The following is a 15,320-nucleotide window of genomic DNA, read 5'->3' on the forward strand; positions in this document are numbered from 1 at the left end:
GTGGAAGAGACTCAAGAGGATGTGAACCCATCTAGAGATCATGTGATTGACATGCCGGAACCAGTAGTGCAAAAAGCTAAGGCACCATTTCCTAAGCCACCTCCTCCCTATCCTCAAAGGCTTGCCAAGAAAAACGGCAAAAATCAATTCAAAAGGTTCAGTGATATGATGAAAAGTCTCTCGATAAATATGACTTTAGTTGAAATCTCGGAGCAAATGCTCGGATATGCAAAATTTATGAAGGAATTGGTGACAAAGAAGCGGTCGATGAATTTTGAAACTATCAAAGTCACGCACCAAGTGAATACAATCGTGCATTCGATGGCTCCTAAGTTGGAATATCCCGGTGCTTTCACAATCCCTTGTACTATTGGAAGTGTAGAGTTTGCAAAATCTCTTTTTGATCTTGGGGTGAGTATCAATTTGATGCCATATTCGGTTTTCAAGACATTGGGAATTGGGCAACTAAGACCCACATCTATGAGATTACAAATGGCCGATCGTACAATGAAGATACCATTGGGAAGATTGAGGATGTATTGGTTCGAGTTGACAAGTTCATTCTCCTGGCGGATTTTGTTATTCTTGATTGTGAAGTGGACTATGAGGTCCCGATTATTCTTGGTAGACCTTTCCTTGCTATGGGGAAGGCTCTTGTTGATGTGGAAGCCGGTGACCTCATTTTCCAGATGGGTGATGAAAAAGTGGTGTTCCACGTGTGCAAATATATGAGGCAACTGAATAGCAATGAAGTATGTTCGTTCGTGGACTTGTTGACCGATGTGATTATTGATGATACAAGTGCCACGATTAATGTGGGTGACATGTTGGAGGCCTTCTTGCTAAATTTTGATGATGACGAGATGGATGGCTTTATGGAATGTATTAATTCTTTGCAAGGAATGAGGTTGTACAACTATGCACCCCGGTAGCTTTCCTTGGATCTTGGGAATAAGAAAACTCCTCCTAAAAAGCCTTCAATTGAAGAGCCTCCTATCTTGGAGTTGAAGCCATTGCCTCCACATCTCAGGTATGAATTCCTTGTTCTACTTTACTAGTTATTCTGTCCTCTTATTTGACTAACATGCAAGTTGACTCTATATTGGCGGTGCTCCACAAGAGGAAGAAAGCTATTGGGTGGACTTTGGCGGATATTAGGAGAATAAGCCCCGCATTTTGCATGCGCAAGATTAACTTGGAGGATGATGCCAAGCCATCCATTGAACATCAAAAGAGACTCAATGAAGCCATGCAAGACGTGGTTAAAAAGGAGATTATCAAATGGTTGAATGTCGGGGTGGTCTACCCTATTTTCGATAGTTCGTGGACTTTTTCGGTGCAATGTGTCCCAAAGAAGGGGGGGCATAACTATGGTCACCAATGATAAGAACTAGTTGATTCCAAAAAGAACGGTGACTGGGTGGAAAATGTGTATGGACTATCAGAAGCTAAACAAAGTCGCAAGGAAAGACCATTTCCCACTACCCTTTCTTGACCAAATGCTTGACAAGTTGGCTGGCCGGGCATTCTATTCCTTTCTAGATGGATATTCGGGCTACAATCAAATCCTTATTGCCCTGGAAGATCAAGAGAAAACAACTTTCACTTGTCCTTATGGCACTTTTGCTTTCAAGCGAATGGCATTTGGCTTGTACAATGCATCGACCACTTTTCAACGGTGTATGATGGCGATATTTATGGATATGGTAGAGGACTACCTTGAAGTCTTCATGGATGACTTTTTGGTAGTCGGGGATTCCTTTGATGATTGCTTGGCAAATTCGGATAAAGTATTGGCAAGGTGTGAAGAAACGAACTTGGTGTTGAATTGGGAGAAATGCCATTTCATGGTCTAGGAGGGCATTGTCCTTGGCCACAAAATTTCAAAGAAGGGCATTGAGGTCGACAAAGTGAAAATAGAGGTGATTTCTAAACTTCCACCTCCAACATCCGTGAAAGGAGTGAGAAGTTTCTTGGGTCACACGGGGTTCTACCGGCGATTCATAAAGGATTTTTCCAAAGTGGTGAACCCCTTGTGCAAGCTTTTGGAGAAATATGCTAAATTTCACTTCAATGATGATTGCATGCGAGCCTTTGAATTTCTCAAGTTTAAGTTGACAACAACTCCTATCATCACCGTTCTTAATTGGAGTATTCATTTTGAGCTCATATGCGATGCTAGTAATGTAGCGGTTGGAGCAGTTTTGGGGCAACGTATCAACAAGATTTTTCATCCGTCCTACTATGCTAGTAAGACCATGAATGATGACCAAGTCAATTACATCGTTACCGAAAAAGATCTCCTTGACATTATGTTTGCTATTAAAAAGTTCCGCCCGTACTTGATGGGTGCAAAAGTGATTGTCCACACGGATCATGCGGCACTTTGTTATCTTATGAGCCAGAAAGATTCCAAAGCCCGGTTGATGAGATGGGTGCTTTTGTTGCAAGAGTTTGATATAGACATCCAAGATCAAAAAAGAAGTAAAAACCAAGTGGCAGACCACTTGTCGTGTTTGGAGGAGGACGGGAGGCCGCATGATGGCCTTGAAATCAATGACTCCTTCGTCGATGAGAAACTCTTGGCTATTTCAATGAAAAAGGTGCCATGGTTCGCGGATATAGCAAATTTTCTTATAAGTGATATCATCCCGGATGAGTTCTCTTCAAACCAAAGGAAGAAGCTCAAACGGGACTATCAAGACAATTATTGGGATGAACCGTACCTTTTCCGTATTTGTACGGATGGAGTGATTAGAAGATGTGTACCGGAGGAGGAACAATGTGAAATCCTTGGAGCTTGTTGTTCTTCGTCGTATGGTGGCTACCATGGTGGAGCAAGAACGGTGACTAAAGTGCTAAGTTGCGGTTTCTATTGGCCCACTCTCTACAAAGATGCAAGTGATATGGTGAAAAGATGTGATGAATGCCAACGGGCCGGTGGAATCTCGAAGAAGAATGAAATGCTTCTCACTGCCATTTTGGAGATTGATATCTTTGATGTGTGGGGTATTGACTTCATGGGTCCCTTTGTGAGTTCTTGTGGAAACACCTACATCTTGGTCGCGGTTGATTATGTGTCTAAATAGGTTGAGGCCATTGCTCTACCCAACAATGAAGCGAGAAGTGTGGTGGCATTTTTGAAGAAGAATATGTTTACAAGATTTGGTATTCCGCGGGCTATCATAAGCGATGGGGGGTCATATTTTTGCAACAAAGCTTTCGATACCTTACTCACCAATTATGGTGTCACTTATAAAGTCATGACTCCCTATCATCCACAAGCAAGCGTTCAAGTGAAAGTCTCCAACAGGGAGATAAAGAGTATCTTGTCCAAAACAGTGAATGCTAACCGGACGGATTGGTCAAAGAAGCTTGATGATGTAGTATGGGCTTATCGGACTGCTTTCAAAACTCCTATCGGGATGTCTCCATACCGGTTGGTGTTTTTCAAAGCTTGTCATCTTCTGGTGGAACTCGAGCACAAAGCCATGTGGGCTTTAAATAAGTTAAATCTTGATTGGGATGCAACCGTAACTTACGGGTTGCACAATTGAATGGATGAGTTCCGGTACCATGCATATGCAAGTTCGTCCTTGTACAAAGAGAGAATGAATTACCTTCATGAAAAATACATCCGAAACAAGGAGTTAAAGGTGGGCGATCTTGTTTTGTTGTTCAACTCACGATTGAAGATGTTTTCCGAAAAACTAAAATCCAAATGGAGTGGTCCCTTTGAAATTGTGGGTGTGACACCTTTTGGTGCATTGGACTTGAAGAAAAAAAATGATGAGGTATTCCGAGTCAATGGTCACTAGGTGAAGCATTATTTGGGACAAGCTAATGATGGCCACGTGGTGGTAGTGATTCATTTGAAGTTATGGTAATCTGCGTTGTGCCGCGACGTTAAATCAAGCGTTTCTTGCGAGGCAACCCATGTTTCTTTTCTTCTTCTTCAGATAGGTTTTATTTTGTGCTAACTGAATTTGAAGTGTGTTGCAGGAATGAATGTGCTTTACAGGAATTATGCTCAGAAAAATTGGCTAAGTAATAAAAATGTGCGGACCGCACAATTTTGAATGCTACAGCAGAAGGAAATTGCGGCCGCACAATTCTTGTGCAGACCGCACAAATTGAGATGGAAAAATGCAAACTCTCTAAAGTTGTTTGCTAGAGAAACAACCAAAGTGTGGACGTACAGCGAATTCTACGGTCCGCACCAAAATCTGCAGCCGCACAGATAAATATGTGGACCACAGATCATCAAAGGAATGTGAACCTCCAGGTAGCAGAGTGCGGACCATAGAAGGAATTCTACGGCCGCACTCGTCCTTCTTGTATAAATAGTAATGCTAAAGCTACTGTACAATCTTTTCATTCTTTGAGCACTCAAAAAAGGGCTAAAACTTTGCACACATATGTTCAATCATCTACCACCTAGATACGCATCTGTGATCATTCCTTAGCACTACTTCATCACTGGTATGTTCAAATCATTTCTAGGATTCTTTAATTTTCTTAGTTTAGTTTACAATTTGTTAGTTATTTTAGACCATTTTTCATTAGAAGTCAATTTTCTATCCATGTGGGTTTTAAATTGTGTGGGTCAACTCCTAATTGCTATTTAGGGAATGGGTATCGTGATTATCATGTTTAATTGCTATTACCATGTCCAATTTGTTCATAAATCAAAACCCTTAAGGAATCTGCCCGACTTAATTTTGAAATCTGCGATTGCACAAGAAATTGTCTGGTCCGCAGAAGTGTTGACTAGGGCAGTTGGTAAGGCAATAATGTGCGGACCACACTTGCAATTGTGCGGACCGCAGTAATCTCATCGCGACCACAGAAAAGTATGTGCGGCCGTAGATCAGGCCAAACTCTATCTTCATAGAATTGCCATTTAGAGGTACTCATAGTGCGGCCGCACTGACAATTATGCGGACCGCACTTTAGATGTGCGGTCGCACTCAAAATTGTGTGGACCGCAGTTTCATCTCCCCGGCCGCAATTCCAAATTGTGCGGACCACACTTCTCTTCACTGCAAATATTTTTTGTTCTGTTTATCTACACTTGCACTAGAACTGACTCCTACTGCTGTTTGTTACAGAAAATGGTTAGATCACGAGGTCGCGGTGATACATCAAAGGGGAGGGGTGAACTTTTCAGAGGCAGAGGCAAAAGCAATTTACCCCTCACCCTCCAAAGGGTCAGTAAGAAAGCCACAATAGGCCAAGGAAGACAGCCCGAGCCTTCCGAGTCTAGTTCATATGTACCATCTCGGGAAACATCGGAGGGTGACTCATTGCAAGAGCAACATGCTGTTCAATCACAACCACAACAGCCACAGGGCAGATAACAACTTAGAGACAAGCCTTCCTCCTCTAAGAGCACTTCTGAGGGTTCAGAAGGTGACAGTCGGGCTTCAGAGCCCTTATCCACACATGCCCCCGACACAGCTGCTACTACAGTGGATGTTTATGATATTCCGGATGATGGCCAAGGGGGTGATACCAGAATTTCCATCCTCGAGAGGTCGAAGAAGAAAGATATTTGGGAAGATAGGTTTGTTAGTCTGGATGCTTTCACAAGCTTCCAAGAGTGGTGTCCAATGAGATCGCTCACTCTTGAGCATCAGTTCATGATAAAAGACCTTGACAAATACAACCCAGCAGTGTTGAGACAGTTCCGGGAGCGGAAAGGGTGGATGTGGTTCACCAAATGTATGGTATATGCCAAGGAATACCTTGGTCCGTGAATTTTACGCCAATGTGGCACATATAAAGAAAGGGACCAAGGTAACAAAAGTGAGAAATCTAAAGGTGAGATTCGATCAGAGCACCCTGAACACGTATTTAGGGTTTGAGGATGTGGAGCCTGTGCAATACCTAGAAAAGTTAGCACTAGGAGATGCAGTTCAACCATGGCTAGTTGAGACTCTTGCAGCTTCAAGGCTGCCTCCAGCATGGATCACAACAGAGGTTCCCATTCAGCGGAACACTCTAAATTTTGAGGCAAAGGGATGATAAACATTCGTGTGTAGCAGACTAGACTCGTGCCAAAATGAAACAAATTTTCCAATTCAGCGGGCAGTGCTAGTTGCTTCTATTATAGTCGGGTACCTAATCAATGTGGGTGTCGTGATGTCGGCCAATATGTCTGTGGTCGCTAGGCAAGGCGACACCTCCTACCCATATCCCAACACTATCACTGAGTACCTTACAGATACGGTGTGAAGCCGAAGGATTTTAATACCAAGGTGCGAGCGAAGAAGCCCTTCTCATGGTATTCTTTGATGGGTGGTGGAAACCCAAAGAAAAAGGGTCAACCCTCTACTATTGCGAGCCAGTCTGATGAACCCGCCGGGAAAGCTGCTGAGACAGTTGACATACCATCTACTTCAGCAGAGTCTTCTGATAGTGCAGCAACTATGCCTCTACCTCCTTCTTCAGGTCCTTCGGCATCAGTGCCTTCTACATCGGCTTTGAAGTCGGTGCCCATGCCCGCTCATCCACTATCTGCGCTGCGAGTCTTCCAAACACTGGTGAGCCTCAACAACTGGATGCAGACAACCACTGCAAATCTGTCTGACATTTCCAGTGCTGTTGCAGCAAAGTCATCCACTCCGGCACCCCAGATTCCTCCGACAATGGAGGATATATTGAAGAAGATCTTGGAGAACCAGACCACCATCATGGACACCTTGGTAGCACATGGAGCAGTGATTGAGGAGCTGGGGAAGCAGGTAAAGAAAATGAAGAAATCCCAAGCATCCAGGAAATCAGTTGACAAGCTGAGGAGAGAGATGACCAAGATAGCAGCAACTGGTGATCTTTCATTTGATATGCTCATAGGGTCAGACCCACCAGCACCAGCAGATCCAGCAGCACCATCAGCTCCAGTAGCACCAGTTGGCCAGTCTGAGGAGCCATACCTGGCTGCTGACACTGCTGAGGTAGTGCGCCAGATGTTCACCAACCCAGTTACTCCCAAAGCTGATGATGATGAGATCCAGTTAGAGGAGACCGAGGGCGGTGACACTGCTATGGACACGGAGGTGTCCAAGGTCACATAGGGAGTCTTTTTCACTCTTACCCTTCTTTATTCTTGTTTTGATTAAGCAATGGGGACAATGCTTATTTTTATTCGGGGGGAGGGGGGGTGGAGTTATTTGCTATTTGGATGACTTTTAGACATTTGGTTTGTAATAAGTGATAATATTTTCTTCTTTCTCTTTATTCTGTATATATATTCTCTCTGTTCTCTCTTGATGTATATATTCTCTCTTTTCATCTCTCATTATGTATATTCATTATACTTTTAGTAGTTTGCTTTTTAGCTTCTTTATTCTGTTTTCTTATTAGTCTATGTTTAATCTAGTAGCTTCTTTTTAAATTTGTAGATTCTTTTTATGTTTTAGTGAACAATAAGCCTTTGGTTTTCTTAATACCACGGTTCTTTCCTAAGGTAATTTTTGTGTGAACCGGGTGATTCTTCCCAACGATGGATGGCGTGACAACCTTCTTAAGGGATTGAGTCTGTTTTTGGTGTTTAGGTAAGAATAGTAGTAATAATGAATAAAAAGACCTAATTGAGTCAGGCTCGAAGAGTCAAACATGCTTCACTTGGTACCAACACACTTAACTACGTGCTTATGGTTAAAAACATGGTTTTTGGAAAGAAATAGCTCTAGTTAGTGACCTTGTGACTCTTGTGTTGACTTAAGCAATCATCAAGTTGTTTAGTTGAACCATAGTGATTTTCAATCTTGAATATAGTCGTTGTGGGCCCTCGACTCTACCCGCTTTAACAATCCAGCTACGTGAGAGGTGAGATGTTATTGGTTCAAGTCCAAGTACCCGTACAAATGGTCAAGAACTTGTCTCGAATGTGTTTCTAGGCGAACATTTAAGTTTTGCTTGGCTTGAGAAGTGATTGTAGGCTCTCCTTGACCCATTTGAAATTTTCCATGGCCCACCAAAGTTAATATCCCTAGTCAACCCAATTGAGCCTAAAACCTTTCTTATTTGATCACCACGTTACAAGCCTTTACCCGTTTTGTTGTGACCCTCTCTTGGCACCCGAGCCTTCCTTAACACTCTTGTGAAATAATTGGCTAAAAACATAAGTTTGGAGAAGAGATGAGGAGTTTGAAAAAAAGTATCAAGGCAAAAGAGAAAAGAAATGAAGAGAAGGAAAGGCAAGAAAAGGAAAGAACAAAAAGAAAAATGCAAAAAGAAAGTGAATAAGTTGAAAAGTTGAAGGGATTCAAAGAAAAGTAATGATGCAAAGCATGGAAAAAGAGAAGAAGGAGAAAATGAATAACATGGCCAAGAAAGAGTGATGTTAAGTCTCTCTAGTTCCCCTAAGGAAAACAAATGCTTCAAAGAGTTGCCAAAAGCATGAGCCGATTAAAGAAAATGGAATGCTTAAGGAAAGATGAACCTGTTCTATCATAGCTTATCCAACCTCATTCCAAAAGCCTTCATTGAATCCCGAAAAAGCCCTAAGTGATTTCAAGCCGAGTAAGCTTACATTAGTGGTGATTCATATAAGGGGAAAGCCTATGGTACTTAAAGCCGTACTTATGACATTCTTTTAAGAGAGATGAGTGAACCTTTCACAAACCTATAAATTGAGTGCTATATTCTTAAGTTAGATAGGCAAAAGGAGAGTAGAGGAGGAGGAGTTTGGGATCCACAATTACCTACATGAAAGAGCGAGCTTCCTTGATGAATAAAGTCAACTCTTGATACTCAAGTGTCACATTAGAACTATTCGTACTTAAAAGTTTAACTTGTTGCCTTGTTGATAATTCATAAGTGTCGTGGGTAATTGTTGGTCCCAATTGATGTGTGATTGATTCACCTTTGATTAGCCGGAATGTCTCTTAACTTGTGGAGGTAGGAATTACCTTATTTGCTTGAGGACAACCAAAAGCTTAAGTTTGGGAGAGTTGATAAGTGGGGATTTTGACTAATTATTAGTGCCTTTTTGCTTTCGTTTTAGTCCAAAAGCACTTAATTATGTTCCTGAAAACTGATAAAATATGCTTAATTGCAGGAATATTGGAAGATGAGCTCCAAAGATGAAATCCACTTCAAGAAGGAGTAATCTGAACTTAAGGACAAAAACAACACAAAAGCTAAAAGTGCGATCCGCAGAATACCATCTGCGGCCACAGGTCATGAAGCAATTCCATCAGAGAAGGTTGCAAGATGCGGACCGCACATGAAATTGTGCGGCTGCAGAAACAGGGTAAAAGCCAAAGTTCAGTGAACTTGCACCTCAAGTTCAACAAGAGTATAGACCGCACAATTACTGTGTGGCCGCAGAAGAGCATGATGCAGCCGCAACCACATTTATGCGGACCACAGAAGAGCATAGTGCGGCCGCATGCATATTTGTGTTGTCCGCAGAAAGAGAGAAGTGCGGCCGCAGTTCAGAATTGTGCGGCCGCAGGTTTCCAATCCTGTCAGGCTGAAACAAAGTGCGGACCGCACATGGAATTGTGCGGCTGCAGAACCTCCGAAAGGGCATTTTTGTCCGAAAATTCTAGCACTGTATAAATAGAAGAGTTTCGCCTTTTTAGGTTAAGTTTTGGACATCAACTGCTACAGTAGACAATTTCTTTTACTCTTTTTAGTAGTTTTTGCTATTTTGAGCTCTTTGAATATTGATTTCATCATTTTAATTATCAATATGGGTTTAATTATTACTTCTTCTTCTTTTTCTTTCAATTTAAGCATGAGTAGCTAGATTTTCACTAGGGTTGTGACCCAACCCTAGTGTGTAAACTTAATGGGTGTTTGATTTATTGCTTGTTTATGGTTGGGTGTTGATTATCTAGCCTAGTTCTTGCTTTTATGTGAAGAATTAATGGTTGAAAATATTATTTCATGCCTATTTGACTTGGTATCTACTTGAGAAAGAGAGACTTTGTCTAAGAAAACTTGGATAGTAAAAAATTGGGTCAATCGAGAGATTGATAATCCCAATTAAAGGGTTGAACCTAGAGATAGTAAAACTCGACTTGAGCTTATTATCAACTGCTTTGTTCAATACCCATTTGGACTTGAGAAAGCCAAATTGGGCAAAAATCACTCTCTGACCGAGAGGTATTGAGTGGGTACTTGAGTGTTGATAGCTATAATATACCCCGGCCAATAAAACAAGCTTTAAAGTTTACAGCCCATTAGGCAAACACCTAGGTGAAGGTCATAACACTAGGCCTTTTATATCATTTGAAAAAGAACCAAAAATAATTTCCTAGTTTCATTTTTTAAATCTCAATCATAGTTTAATTTAGATTTTCAAACAAAACCAATTATTGCGGAAGTACAAATTTAGATATACAAACTCACGCACTAAGATATATACTACTAACACCCATTCACATAGCTCCCTGCGGAATTTGACCCCGACTCTTGTTGGGTATTACTATTGCTTCGACCATTTTCATATACTCAAATAGAGGAGTGAAATTGGAAGAGATCAGTTATCGATGTTTGTTTGGGGTTCCGAGCCTTAGAGTAGCTTCGTTATGTCAATTATGACTTGTGTGAAAAATTGGAGATCAATCGGACTTGATTTGATTGGCTTCGGCGTCGAATGTAGAAGTTTGAAGTTCCAAAGTTCATTAAGCTTGAATTGGGGTGCGATTTGTGATTTTAGTTGTTTGATATGATTTGAAGTCTCTACTAAGTTCGTATTGTATTTTGGGACGTGTTGGTATATTTGGTTAAGGTCCCGAGGCCTCAGGTGAATTCCAGATGGTTAACAGATTTATTTTTGGACTTGAGAAATACTGAAGCTGGGCAGCTACTGCTGTGATCGCTTCTGCGGTGTCTTGGTCGCAGAAGCGACATTGCAGAAGTAAGGCTGAGCTCGTAGAAGTGAAATGGAATGGGCGAAGGCAGTGGCCGCAGGTGTGACAAAATTTCCGCACCTGCCGAATCGTAGAAGCGAGAATGAAGACGTATAAGCGGCTGGTTTGCAGATGCGCGATTGGCTATCGTAGAAGCATCTGCGCAGAAGCGAAAATGCTTTCGCAGATGCGAGGTCTTAGTTGGGCAGTGTATGGCTTGCAAAAGCGAGGCCGAAGATGCGCAAATATGTCCACAGAAGCGGAAACTAGGCAGAACATAAGGGGATCGAACTTGATCATTTCGTCATTTTCATTTGGGATTTTTTGTCATGACCAAAATCGGAGGGCCGCAACGGGCACCCGGTGCCTTACTCAAACGAGTACCAATATAACATATCTTTCTTATCACACCATCATGGGTAAATGGGCCAGAAGGGACGTCATGAGATAACCAGAATAAAAACATAAGAGAATACTATACATAGGACGACCCAACATGATATAAAAACTTATACATGTGACATACGAGCCTCTAAGGCCGACAAAACATAGGCCGACAAGGCCATATAAGTATCCATATATATGACATATGTCTACAAGCCTCTAAGAGTACATAAATGCCATAAATTTCGGGACGGGGCCCCGCCATACCAATCAAAATATGTCCAAATCATACTGACCAAATAGGCAACTTCGGAGTAAGTGGATTGCACCAACACCTTCCGCTCAGCTGATAACCTACTAGGAGGACTGTCAACCTGTCTATCGAGACCTGCGGGCAAGAAAGGTAGCGTCCCCAGGCAAAAGGGACGTCAGTACAAATAAAGTACCGAGTATGTAAGGCATGAAAAGCAATATAAAAAAGACATGAAAGAAACATGGAGTAAAGGACTCAACCTGTAAGTCTGAATAGCTCTGTGAATCATGAAACATTTATAATGTCATGCATGTGCGTATAAATGTCATATAATCCATATATATATGCGTACATAACATCATCAAGCCTCTGAGGGCATCCCATCATATCATCTCGGCTCTGTGGGTGAAATCATCAACGTATACCAGCTGATCAAGTGGTGGTGTGTATATAATGCCATAACCTTTCCCCATACCCTATATACATATACTATATGCGTATATAACGCTATATGGTCATGGGTCAGTATACATGTATAAATGGATGCAATGCATAATGAAGTAAGTCAATAAGATCTCTCGGAATGTCATGAGACCCATGAACATACGATATGATAGTAGGACATATTGGGAATCCAGAACATAGGCAACCCTAGTACTTCTAAGAATAGAATCATTTATGAAAGTTGTGTGCTTACTCGTTTCATTTGTATCATATGGATTATGCCAAAAGGAAAGAAGGGATAGCCTTAACATGCCTCAAGCCATCAATGCAACTCAACAACAATCTTATGACAACTATCGCACCAACCCTATAACAAAGAAATATATGTACAACTTAGATGGCGCTAGTATATCACGTATCTCAAATGATAACTCGATTCTAAAATAAAACGGGTAGCATTTCCCCTGATTTTACTGCTCCTTCAATCCTACTATAGGCTAGATACAAACACAATACAATTAACAACTCAAAAAAATCCAACTACAATTCGGTACCTTCAATACAACAAAACCCCCAAATATACCATAACACACCCAATCAACAAGTTATCAATTAGCCTGAAATTACAACGACAAGCGACCAACCTACTACCCTACCACATGTGGCATTTTTACATGACCTTTATCCTTCCAAACTCCATAAATAAGTAGCACAATAGGCCAACACGAGTGAACTACAAAATAGTCTACTAAAAGTGAAATAAATCGAACTCACGGCTTCCGATCACCGTCCCGTGAGTTCTAACTATTAGAAAATAAATTTATCAATCTTCATCGATATTTAAAAGCTTAAATACAGAAAGTAGACGTTTTATTAACTATGAAGTACCTTCCAAAACCCAAACTACAAAGAAAAAGAGAGGTGATATAGCGATACGTACGTCGTAAGAATCATGCTAATGTTATCGCTTCTTGATTTCGTACCCGAGATGTTAATCTTCTTTGAAAACCTAGAAGAGAGCTTAAGGATATGTTTATGGGTGTTCTCTGGTTTTGTTCTATGTAAATATGAAGATAAAGATGACCTAAGACCTATATATATCAACTTTTGAAAAGTCAAAGAGGTGCTATCTTGGCACCCTAGCATTGGCTCATCTTCCCACGCTTATATCTTTTTATCCGGATGTTGTATGAATCAACGGTTATGAGTGTTGGAAACTACATTACAAGATCTTCAATTAAGTATATAATATTTCCCCAAAATACCTCATATAACACGAAATATATTGCTCAAAAAGCTTCAGTGACACACCTACTTGTCACCTATGCAGTCTGCGCAGTCTCACAAAATGGCAAATATCTATCTACTCCGATGTTGTATGGACAAACGGTTTAATACATTATAAGATAGACTCATAGATATTAAATTTTATATGTGAATCATCCCGTAATTCTAAGTATATTGGGAGAAAAGCTCTGCTACATTTGACTAGTTTTCAGCACATTTATGAATGTAACTTGTCATGACTTTTGCCAACTTTTGTTCCACAACTCGCTTGACTTAAAAATGTAACACACGACTATCATAAGACTAAAATAACTCACAACATAACCTCCTTATAATATTAAGAACCCTAGTGTCACCCCAAAGGTACATGTTATAACATTCTCAACTTGTCAACATTCGACGAAACTTATTTTCTTTAATTTGTTGGGCTTCTAAGCCTTTCAACCCTCTTGGTACTTGTTATCTATGATCTTAAAGATTTTTAACCTCCATGGTAATATGATTAACTTACTTTATGTACTTTCAAAGACGATCTCATTTCTGAGCTTACATCAATTGACTTATGATGTACTCTCACGTACGAAAACATGAGGTGTAACATTAGTCCCCCCTTGGAACATTCATCCTCGAATGTTGATTGATGCGCTTATCAGTTCATAACCTATAGCTTTTACGAATACTTTAATATTGTCCTTGCCATCTAGGCAACTGTTATATGAATAAATTCAAAGGCCAGAGCATTCCCCCTCTTTAGGACTCTATCTCATACCATGACTTGTGGTCGAAATTCTTCCAATCTCGTAACTATTGCTACCTTCTGTCATGCAGCCTGTATGACTTTGTCCTTGTATGTTCACCTATGTGACTCTTCTCTCCTTTTTCCTCAAGCTTTTAGCCAATCTCTAGGCCTCACTTTGTGAACATATACAGAACTATGACAAGCTGCCCCTCTAGGAATCTATAGGTGTACTGAAGTTCTTCACTTGGTACTTTGTCTCTCTTACGACTATTGATATAACTTGTTTCATAGCCTCAGTTATCTATGATTATGACTTTACTACATATAGGTAGGTCATACTATACCATAACTCTTACTTCAGTTTCTTATTACTGGGGTCTGCTACCCAACTCCAGGTTACTCTCTCGCTTCTTATCCTATATATATAAATCTAAGTCCTTTAATACTTCCTCATTACTGTTCATATTAATAATGATGGCCTAATATCATCTCATACTTTGTAACTTTTATCCATCCATTGTTGATTCACCTTAATGTTTATCCATAATCTACCACTGATAACTTGAAATCTCGTATGTAATACATTGTCACTAGGGCTCACGTCTCATCGGGGAACATCTGAAGTGATTTGCCTGATCCACCTAGGGAAAATACTATACTTCAATAACCATATTTCATGGAATCCCAACGTGATTCATCTTATGGGGATATTCTAATCCCGTGCAATTCATGAAATCTCTTTTCTTTAAATCATTACTCAATCAAAGGCCTAAATGTCATCCTCTTATCAATCACAATTACACCCTTATTCTACTACCAAGGCAGCATTTCATCTCTTCTAAATTCTCATAGTCTTAGACTTCTCTGAGTTCATTCATGCTATACTGAGCTTTTTATAACTTACATAAACTATCAGTTTTCTTGTTTTGATAGGCTTAATCCCGAGGCCTTACCTATTCTTGTCCCTTTGTCACTCACCTTTTCTTATCCTCACTCATATCTACCTAAAACCTTGTCGCTCTATGATACTTTAGCTTGCGAGCTACACATATCTATTCATAGTACTCGCAACCTTCCTTTAACTTTCTAGAACCATAAATATCCATTCGTGCCTTCTTAGTTGCCTTTAAACATAAGCAATTATTTTTCCTGGTCATTCTACCACTTGTTGCATGAGTACATGACATATCTCATTGCCTACGAATACTGGAATTTCCTGTAACTCATATGATCTCAAATATCACCTTTTGAATTTTTTTCTTCTCCCCGTTCATTAGCCACGATAGGTGCCACTTTCTTATGGAGTACATACAATGTTGTAGTGAGACTGTTGTTACAAGACCAT

This window comes from Nicotiana tabacum, chromosome 22 (assembly GCF_000715075.1).
Source record: "Nicotiana tabacum cultivar K326 chromosome 22, ASM71507v2, whole genome shotgun sequence".
Classification (NCBI taxonomy): Eukaryota; Viridiplantae; Streptophyta; class Magnoliopsida; order Solanales; family Solanaceae; genus Nicotiana; species Nicotiana tabacum.